Below are 9410 nucleotides of genomic sequence, written 5' to 3'. Positions count from 1 at the left end.
TTCTGGGATTGAATGACTGTGACGAGCTTCAAACTCCTGAAGGCTGGGCGTTAGTGACAGACGCAAAAGAATCAATGGATTCTATTCCAACCTGATTGAGAACCGACAGATGATTAGCCGTGCTGTGACAGAGCATAGGAACGTTTTCACTGAGAGGATGGGAAGTAGCCATTGATAACGATGACACCCTACATAGAGCTTGCCATGGAAGGGACCTTGTGTGTGGGAAGAGGATTTCAAGGAAAAGTTGAGATTCAGAGGACAAAGCATCTCCAAAACTCCAACATATTCTCCATTAATAAAGTAACAATTCCTTATTCCAAATACTTTGACTTCTTATCATTAAAACCAATTAATCTTATTGACATCCTGACTAGGATTAATAAAATAAACATTGATTGCTTCAAACCAACAATCTCCGTGGGATCGACCCTTACTCACGTAAGGTATTACTTGGACGACCCAGTGCACTTGCTGGTTAGTTGTGCGGATCACAAATTCGTGCACCAAGTTTTTGGCGCCGTTGCCGGGGATTGTTGAGTTTGAACAATTGAAGGCTTATTTTATTTCTTAGATTAGGAATAATTTATTTTTGTTGTTATAGAGTCATTAAATTTTGATAGGATAGTCTCTTTTCAAAAATTTCTTTTCAAAAAAATTATTTTTCTTAATTAATTGTTAATTTTTCGTGAGTCTAGTGTCTTGTTCTAAGTTTGGTGTCAATTGCATCTTTTATAATTTTTTTTTCTAAAATTTTCGACTTGTGTTCTTTGTTCTTCATTGATCTTCAAGTTGTTCTTGTGTATTTTTCTTGATTGATCTTTAATTTTTCTTGTTCTGTGTCTTTTCTTGTTTTTCTTATACTAATCCAAAGCATTAGTCTTCTAAAAGGAATATACCCATTCAGAACAATTGTTACCTTTTCTGCCCATTTGGCTAGAATATTGGTTTATATTCTTGATAAGGGAGCACCAATACTTTTGAAAATCTTTTTCAAAATTAATTTTTCTTTGATTTAATCTTGTGCCAAATTTTAAGTTTGGTGTTTTCTTGTTAATCTTTTCATAAATTTCGAAAATTTATTTTGATTTTCTAAAAATTTTAAGTTTGGTGTTCTTTCTTTTGTTCTTGGTGTTCTTGTGAATCTTCAAAGTGTTCTTGAGTTTTTCTTGTGTCTTGATCTTAAAATTTTTAAGTTTGGTGTTCCTTGGTGTTTTCCCTCCAAAAATTTTCGAAAATAAGGAACATTGGATCTAAAAATTTTAAATCTTGTGTCTTTTGCATATTTTTCTCTTTCATCATAAAATTCAAAATTCAAAAAAAAAATTCAGATTTCAATTTCAAAATATTTTTCAATTTCTTTTATTTGTTTCGTTTTTATTTTATTTTATAAAAATTAATTTTTTTTATAAAATAAACAATAGCAACATACATATCATCTCTTTTATTCCATTATGGAATTAAGTGGGAATGATCAGTCCAGGAGGACTCTGGGGTCATATGCTAACCCCACTACTGCTTCGTATGGGGGTAGTATCTGTATACCCTCCATTGGAGTTAGTAGCTTTGAGTTGAATCCTCAGCTCATTATCATGGTGCAGCAAAACTGCCAGTATTCTGGTCTTCCACATGAAGAGCCTACAGAGTTTCTGGCACAATTTTTACAATTTGCTGACACAGTACATGATAAAGAAGTGGATCAGGATGTCTACAGATTATTACTATTTTCATTTGCTGTAAAAGATCAAGCTAAAAGGTGGTTAAATAACCAGCTTAAGAACAGTATAAAAACATGGAAACAGCTGTCAGAAAAATTCCTGAATCACTATTTCCCTCCAAAACGGATGACACAGCTAAGGCTAAGCATCCAAGGCTTCAAACAAGGAGATAATGAATCCCTTTATGATGCCTGGGAGAGATACAGAGAGATGCTAAGAAAATGCCCCTCTGAAATGTTTTCAGAGTGGGTGCAATTAGACATCTTCTACTATGGGCTTACAGAAAAAGCTCAGATTTCTCTAGACCACTCAGCTGGTGGATCTATACATATGAGAAAAACAATTGAAGAAGCTCAAGAGCTTATTGATACAGTTGCCAGAAATCAGCATATGTACCTAAGCAGTGAATCTTCCATGAAAGAAGAAGCTAAAACAGTAACTGCTGAACTCAGTCCTGTAGATCAGGCTAATGAATTCAATCAGCAATTAGACTTTCTAACTCAACAGCTAGCCGAATTCAAGGAAATACTACAGGAAACAAGAATGGCTAACATGAATATGGAAGTACAGTTAAGGCAAACAGAAAAGCAACTGTCAAAACAAATAGCAGAAGAATGCCAAGCAGTTCAATTAAGAAGTGGGAAAACATTAAATACCTCACTTCAAAACAGCAGGAAGCCAAGAAATGAACAGATGGCTACTCAAAATCCCTCTGAGGACAATCAGAGCCCAGAGAGGAATAATGCTGGCGCTGAACGCCCAGACCATGCTCATTCATGGCGTTCAACGCCAGAAACAAGCATGAATTCGGCGTTGAACGCCCAAGGGAAGCATAGTTCTGGCGTTCAGATGCCAGTAACAAATAAGGAGTTGGCGTTTAACGCCACTCCAGCTTCCACCCCTGGCATTCAAACGCCAGTGGGAAATCAGTCACATACAAGTGCTGATAGCAACCCTTCTAAAAAGGCTTCCCAACCCACTTCTACAGGCAATCAACCTGTAGCAACTAAGGTTGAGGAATACAAAGCCAAAATGCCTTATCCTCAAAAACTCCGCCAAGCGGAACAGGATAAACAATTTGCCCGCTTTGCAGACTATCTCAGGACTCTTGAAATAAAGATTCCGTTTGCAGAAGCACTTGAGCAAATACCCTCTTATGCTAAGTTCATGAAAGAGATCTTAAGTCATAAGAAGGATTGGAGGGAGACTGAAAAAGTTTACCTCACTGAAGAATGCAGTGCAGTCATTCTGAAAAGCTTACCTGAGAAGCTTAATGATCCTGGGAGCTTCATGATACCATGCACATTAGAGGGTAACTTCACCAAGACAGCTCTATGTGATCTTGGGGCAAGCATCAACCTAATCCCTGCATCCACTATCAGAAAGCTTGGCTTGACTGAAGAGGTCAAACCAACCCGGATCTGTCTTCAACTTGCTGATGGCTCCATTAAATACCCATCAGGCATAATTGAGGACATGATTATCAAGGTTGGGCCATTTGCCTTCCCTACTGACTTTGTAGTGCTGGAAATGGAGGAGCACAAGAGTGCAACTCTCATTTTAGGAAGACCATTCCTAGCAACTGGACGAACCCTCATTGACGTCCAAAAAGGGGAGATAACCCTGAGAGTCAATGAGGATGAGTTTAAGTTGAATGTTGTCAAAGCTATGCAACATCCAGACACATTAGACGACTGCCTGGGCGTTGATATTATTGACTCCCTGGTGGAAGAGGTCTATATGACTGAGAGTCTCGAATCAGAGCTAGAGGACATTTTTAAAGATGTTCAGCCTGATCTGGAGGAACCAGAGGAAATAAAAGAACCTCTGAAAACTCCTCAGGAAGAGGAGAAACCTCCTAAACCCGAGCTCAAACCACTACCACCATCCCTGAAATATGCATTTCTGGGTGAAGGTGACACTTTTCCTGTAATCATAAGCTCTGCTTTAGGGCCACAGGAAGAAAAAGCATTAATTCAAGTGCTAAGGACACACAAGACAGCTCTTGGGTGGTCCATCAGTGATCTCAAGGGCATTAGCCCAGCCAGATGCATGCACAAGATCTTACTGGAGGGTGACGCCAAGCCAGTGGTTCAACCACAAAGGCGGCTGAATCCAGCCATGAAGGAAGTTGTGCAGAAAGAGGTCACTAAGTTACTAGAGGCTGGGATTATTTATCCTATTTCTGATAGCCCCTGGGTAAGCCCTGTCCAAGTCGTCCCTAAGAAAGGTGGCATGACAGTGGTTCATAATGAAAAAAATGAAACTGGTTCCTACAAGAACAGTTACAGGGTGGCGTATGTGTATTGATTATAGAAGGCTCAATACAGCCACCCGAAAGGATCATTTTCCTTTACCATTCATAGATCAGATGCTAGAAAGACTAGCAGGTCATGAATACTACTGCTTCCTGGATGGATATTCAGGTTATAATCAAATTGCAGTAGATCCCCAGGATCAAGAGAAAACGGCATTCACATGTCCATCTGGAGTATTTGCATACAGAAGGATGCCATTTGGCTTGTGCAATGCACCTGCAACCTTTCAAAGGTGCATGCTCTCCATCTTCTCTGATATGGTAGAGAAGTTTCTGGAAGTCTTCATGGATGACTTTTCAGTATTTGGAGACTCATTCAGCTCCTGCCTTAACCATTTAGCACTTGTTCTGAAAAGATGCCAAGAGACCAACCTAGTTTTAAACTGGGAAAAATGTCACTTTATGGTGACTGAAGGGATTGTCCTTGGGCACAAAATTTCAAACAAGGGAATAGAGGTGGATCAAGCTAAGGTAGAGGTAATTGAAAAATTACCACCACCTGCCAATGTTAAGGCAATCAGAAGCTTTCTGGGGCATGCAGGATTCTATAGGAGGTTTATAAAGGATTTTTCAAAAATCGCCAAACCTCTGAGCAATCTGCTAGTTGCAGACACGCCATTTGTGTTTGACACAAAGTGTTTGCAGGCGTTTGAGACCCTGAAAGCTAAGCTGGTCACAGCACCAGTTATTTCTGCACCAGACTGGACATTACCCTTTGAACTAATGTGTGATGCTAGTGACCATACCATCGGTGCAGTATTGGGACAGAGGCATAACAAGCTTCTGCATGTCATTTATTATGCTAGCAGTGTTTTAAATGATGCCCAGAAAAATTACACAACCACAGAAAAAGAATTACTTGCAGTGGTTTATGCCATTGACAAGTTTAGATCCTACTTAGTAGGATCAAAAGTGATTGTGTACACTGACCATGATGCTCTTAAATATCTACTCACAAAGCAGGATTCAAAGCCCAGGCTTATAAGATGGGTGTTGCTTCTGCAAGAGTTTGATATAGAAATAAGAGACAGAAAAGGAACAGAGAATCAAGTAGCTGATCACCTGTCCCAGATAGAACCAATAGCAGAAGCATCCCTCCCTCCTACTGAGATCTCTGAAACCTTTCCGGATGAGCAATTGTTTGCTGTTCAGGAAGCTCTGTGGTTTGCAGACATTGCAAACTATAAGACACAAGGTTCTCCTTTTATAACCATGGAGAGGAAGCATGAAGAGCTTCTCTCAGTTCATAGTCAAGAAGAGTCCACACAGTCAAACTCTAAGTTTGGTGTTGTGAGGCCACAACCAAACTCTAAGTTTGGTGTTAAGACCCCATATCCAAACTCTAAGTTTGGTGTTGGCAACTATACAACATTGACCTGATCACCTTGTGGCTCCATGAGAGCCACTGTCAAGCTATTGACATTAAAGAAGCGCTTGTTGGGAGGCAACCCAATTTTATTTATCTAATTTTTATTTTATTGTTATTTTGTGTTTTATTAGGTACTTGATCATGAGGAGTCACGAAAAAATCATAAAAATTAAAAACAGAATCAAAAACAGCAGAAGAAAAAAATTCGCACCCTGGAGGACGCACAGGCTGGCGTTCAACGCCAGTAAGATGCATCTGGCCGGCGTTCAACGCCAGAACAGAGCACCATTCTGGCACTGAACGCCAGAAATAAGCAACATTCTGGCGCTGAACGCCAGGAATGTGCCTAGAGAAGAAAAGCTGGCGCTGAACGCTAGTAACAAGCATGAAACTGGCGTTCAACGCCAGAAACATGCTTTACATGGGCGTTGAACGCCCAGAATGTGCACCACACGGCGTTTAAACGCCAGAATGGTGTGCAAAGGCATTTTACATGCCTATTTGGTGCAGGGATGGAATTCCTTGACACCTTAGGATCTGTGGACCCCCACAGGATCACCTCAGGATCTGTGGACCTCACAGGATCCCCACCTACCTCGCCCTCTCTCTCTCTCTCCATTCATGGTCATCTCTTCTGTTTTTCATTCACCACTCACTTCTATCCACTCTTCCCCACTCCCCTTCAAAATTCAAAACTCTTTCCCACCCAAACCCACCCATATAGCCAAATACACACATCCCTCCATCTCTTCTTCTTCTTCATCATCTTTTCTTTCTTCTCTTGCTCGAGGGCGAGCAATTTTCTAAGTTTGGTGTGGTAAAAGCATAGCTTTTTGCTTTTTCATTACCATTAATGGCACCTAAGGCCAGAGAAACCTCAAAGGGAAGACAAAAGCTTCCACCTCTGAGTCTTGGGAGATGGAAAGACTCATATAAAGCCGTCATAGCTCAGTGGTAGAACATGTGGCTGCAAATCAAGAGATCCCTGAGATACCTCAGGGGATAAATTGTCCTCCACACAAATATTGGAAGCAACCAAGGGTAGAAACACCAAAATTACTAGGAATCATTCAACAGAAGCAAGGAAGAGACATAGAGGAGCTCAAAGAGCACCATTGGACCTTCAAGAAGGCGCCACCCTCACTCAGGTGGATTCATTCCTTGTTCTTATTTCTTTCTGCTTTTCGGTTTTTAATATTGTATTTATCTATGTTTTGTGTCTCTAAATTCATGATCATTAGTATGTAACCATGTCTCAAAGCTATGAATAAATTCCATTAATCCTTCACCTCTCTTAAAAAAAAATGTTTTAACTCAAAAGAACAAGAAGTACATGAATTTCGAATTATCCTTGAATTTAATTTAATTATATTGATGTGGCGACAATACTTTTTGTTTTCTGAATGAATGCTTAAACAGTGCATGTTTTTTATCTTGTTGTTTATGAATGTTAAAATTGTTGGCTCTTGAAAGAATGATGAACAAAGAGAAATGTTTTTGATGATTTGAAAAATCATGAAATTGATTCTTGAAGCAAGAAAAAGCAGTGAATAGCAAAAGCTTTCAAAAAAAAAAAAAGAAGGAGCAGTAGAAAAAGCCAATAGCCCTTAAAAGGCAAGGGTAAAAAGGATCCAAGGCTTTGAGCATCAATGGATAGGAGGGCCCAAGGAAATAAAATCCAGGCCTAAGCGGCTAAACCAAGCTGTCCCTAACCATGTGCTTGTGTCATGAAGGTCCAAGTGAAAAGCTTGAGACTGAGTGGTTAAAGTCGTGATCCAAAGCAAAAGATTGTGCTTAAGAGCTCTGGACACCACTAACTGGGGACTCTAGCAAAGCTGAGTCACAATCTGAAAAGGTTCACCCAGTTATGTGTCTGTGGCATTTATGTATCCGGTGGTAATACTGGAAAACAAAGTGCTTAGGGCCACGGCCAAGACTCAAAAAAAAAGTAGCTGTGTTCAAGAATCAACATACTTAACTAGGAGAATCAATAACACTATCTGAAATTCTAAGTTCCTAGAGAAGCCAATCATTCTAAACTTCAAAGGAAAAAGTGAGATGCCAAAACTGTTCAGAAGCAAAAAGCTACAAGTCCCGCTCATCTAATCATAATTAATATTCATTGATATTTTGGAATTTATAGTATATTCTCTTCTTTTTATCCTAATTGATTTTTAGTTGCTTGGGGACAAGCAACAATTTAAGTTTGGTGTTGTGATGAGCAGATAATTTATACGCTTTTTGGCATTGTTTTTAGATAGTTTTTAGTAAGTTTGAGCTACTTTTAGGGATGTTTTCATTAGTTTTTAGGCAAAAATCATATTTCTGGACTTTACTATGAGTTTGTGTGTTTTTCTGTGATTTCAGGTAATTTCTGGCTGAAATTGAGGGAGCTGAGCAAAAATCTGAGTTAGGCTGAAAAAGGACTGCTGATGCTGTTGGATCCTGACCTTCTTGCACTCGAAATGGATTTTCTGGAGCTACAGGAGTCCAATTGGCGCGCTCTCAACGGCGTTGGAAAGTAGACATCCAGGGCTTTCCAGCAATATATAATTGTCCATACTTTGTGCGAATATAGACGACGTAACTTGGCGTTGAACGCCAAGTACATGCTGCTGTCTGGAGTTAGACGCCAGAAAAACGTCATGATCCGGAGTTGAACGCCCAAAACACGTTACAACTTGGAGTTCAACTCCAAGAAAGGCCTCAACTCGTGGATAGCTTTAGTCTCAGCCCCAGCACACACCAAGTGGGCCCCATAAGTGGATTTCTGCACCAATTATCTTAGTTTACTCATATTCTGTAAACCTAGGTTACTAGTTTACTATTTAAACAACTTTTAGAGACTTATCTTGTACCTCATGACATTTTCAGATCTGAATTACATACTTTTTGACGGCATGAGTCTCTAAACTCCATTGTTGGGGGTGAGGAGCTCTGCAGCGTCTCGATGAATTAATACAATTCCTTTATTTTCCATTCAAACACGCTTGTTCTTATCTAAGATGTTCATTCGCGCTTAATTGTGGAGAAGGTGATGATCCGTGACACTCATCACCTTCCTCAATCCATGAACGTGTGCCTGACAACCACCTCCGTTCTACATCAGATTGAATGAGTATCTCTTAGATTCCTTAATCAGAATCTTCGTGGTATAAGCCGGATTGATGGCGGCATTCATGAGAATCCGGAAAGTCTAAACCTTGTCTGTGGTATTCCGAGTAGGATTCTGGGATTGAATGACTGTGACGAGCTTCAAACTCCTGAAGGCTGGGCGTTAGTGACAGACGCAAAAGAATCAATGGATTCTATTCCAACCTGATTGAGAACCGACAGATGATTAGCCGTGCTGTGACAGAGCATAGGAACGTTTTCACTGAGAGGATGGGAAGTAGCCATTGATAACGGTGACACCCTACATAGAGCTTGCCATGGAAGGGACCTTGCGTGTGGGAAGAGGATTTCAAGGAAAAGTTGAGATTCAGAGGACAAAGCATCTCCAAAACTCCAACATATTCTCCATTAATAAAGTAACAATTCCTTATTCCAAATACTTTGACTTCTTATCATTAAAACCAATTAATGTTATTGACATCCTGACTAGGATTAATAAAATAAACATTGATTGCTTCAAACCAACAATCTCCGTGGGATCGACCCTTACTCACGTAAGGTATTACTTGGACGACCCAGTGCACTTGCTGGTTAGTTGTGCGGATCACAAATTCGTGCACCAAGTCAAAAACTTGGTGCACGAATTTGTAATTCGCACAACTAACCAGCAAGTGCACTGGGTCGTCCAAGTAATACCTTACGTGAGTAAGGGTCGATCCCACGGAGATTATTGGTTTGAAGCAATCAATGTTTATTTTATTAATCTTAGTCAGGAGGCCAATAAAGTTATTTGGATTTAATTGTCAGAAGTTAAAGTATTTAAAATTGTAAGAAAAATAAGAGAGAATCAAATTGTTACTTGTTGTGCAGTAATGGGAAATATGTTGGAGTT

Source organism: Arachis hypogaea, chromosome 1 (assembly GCF_003086295.3).
Source record: "Arachis hypogaea cultivar Tifrunner chromosome 1, arahy.Tifrunner.gnm2.J5K5, whole genome shotgun sequence".
NCBI lineage: Eukaryota > Viridiplantae > Streptophyta > Magnoliopsida > Fabales > Fabaceae > Arachis > Arachis hypogaea.
This window is presented reverse-complemented; position numbering follows the sequence as displayed.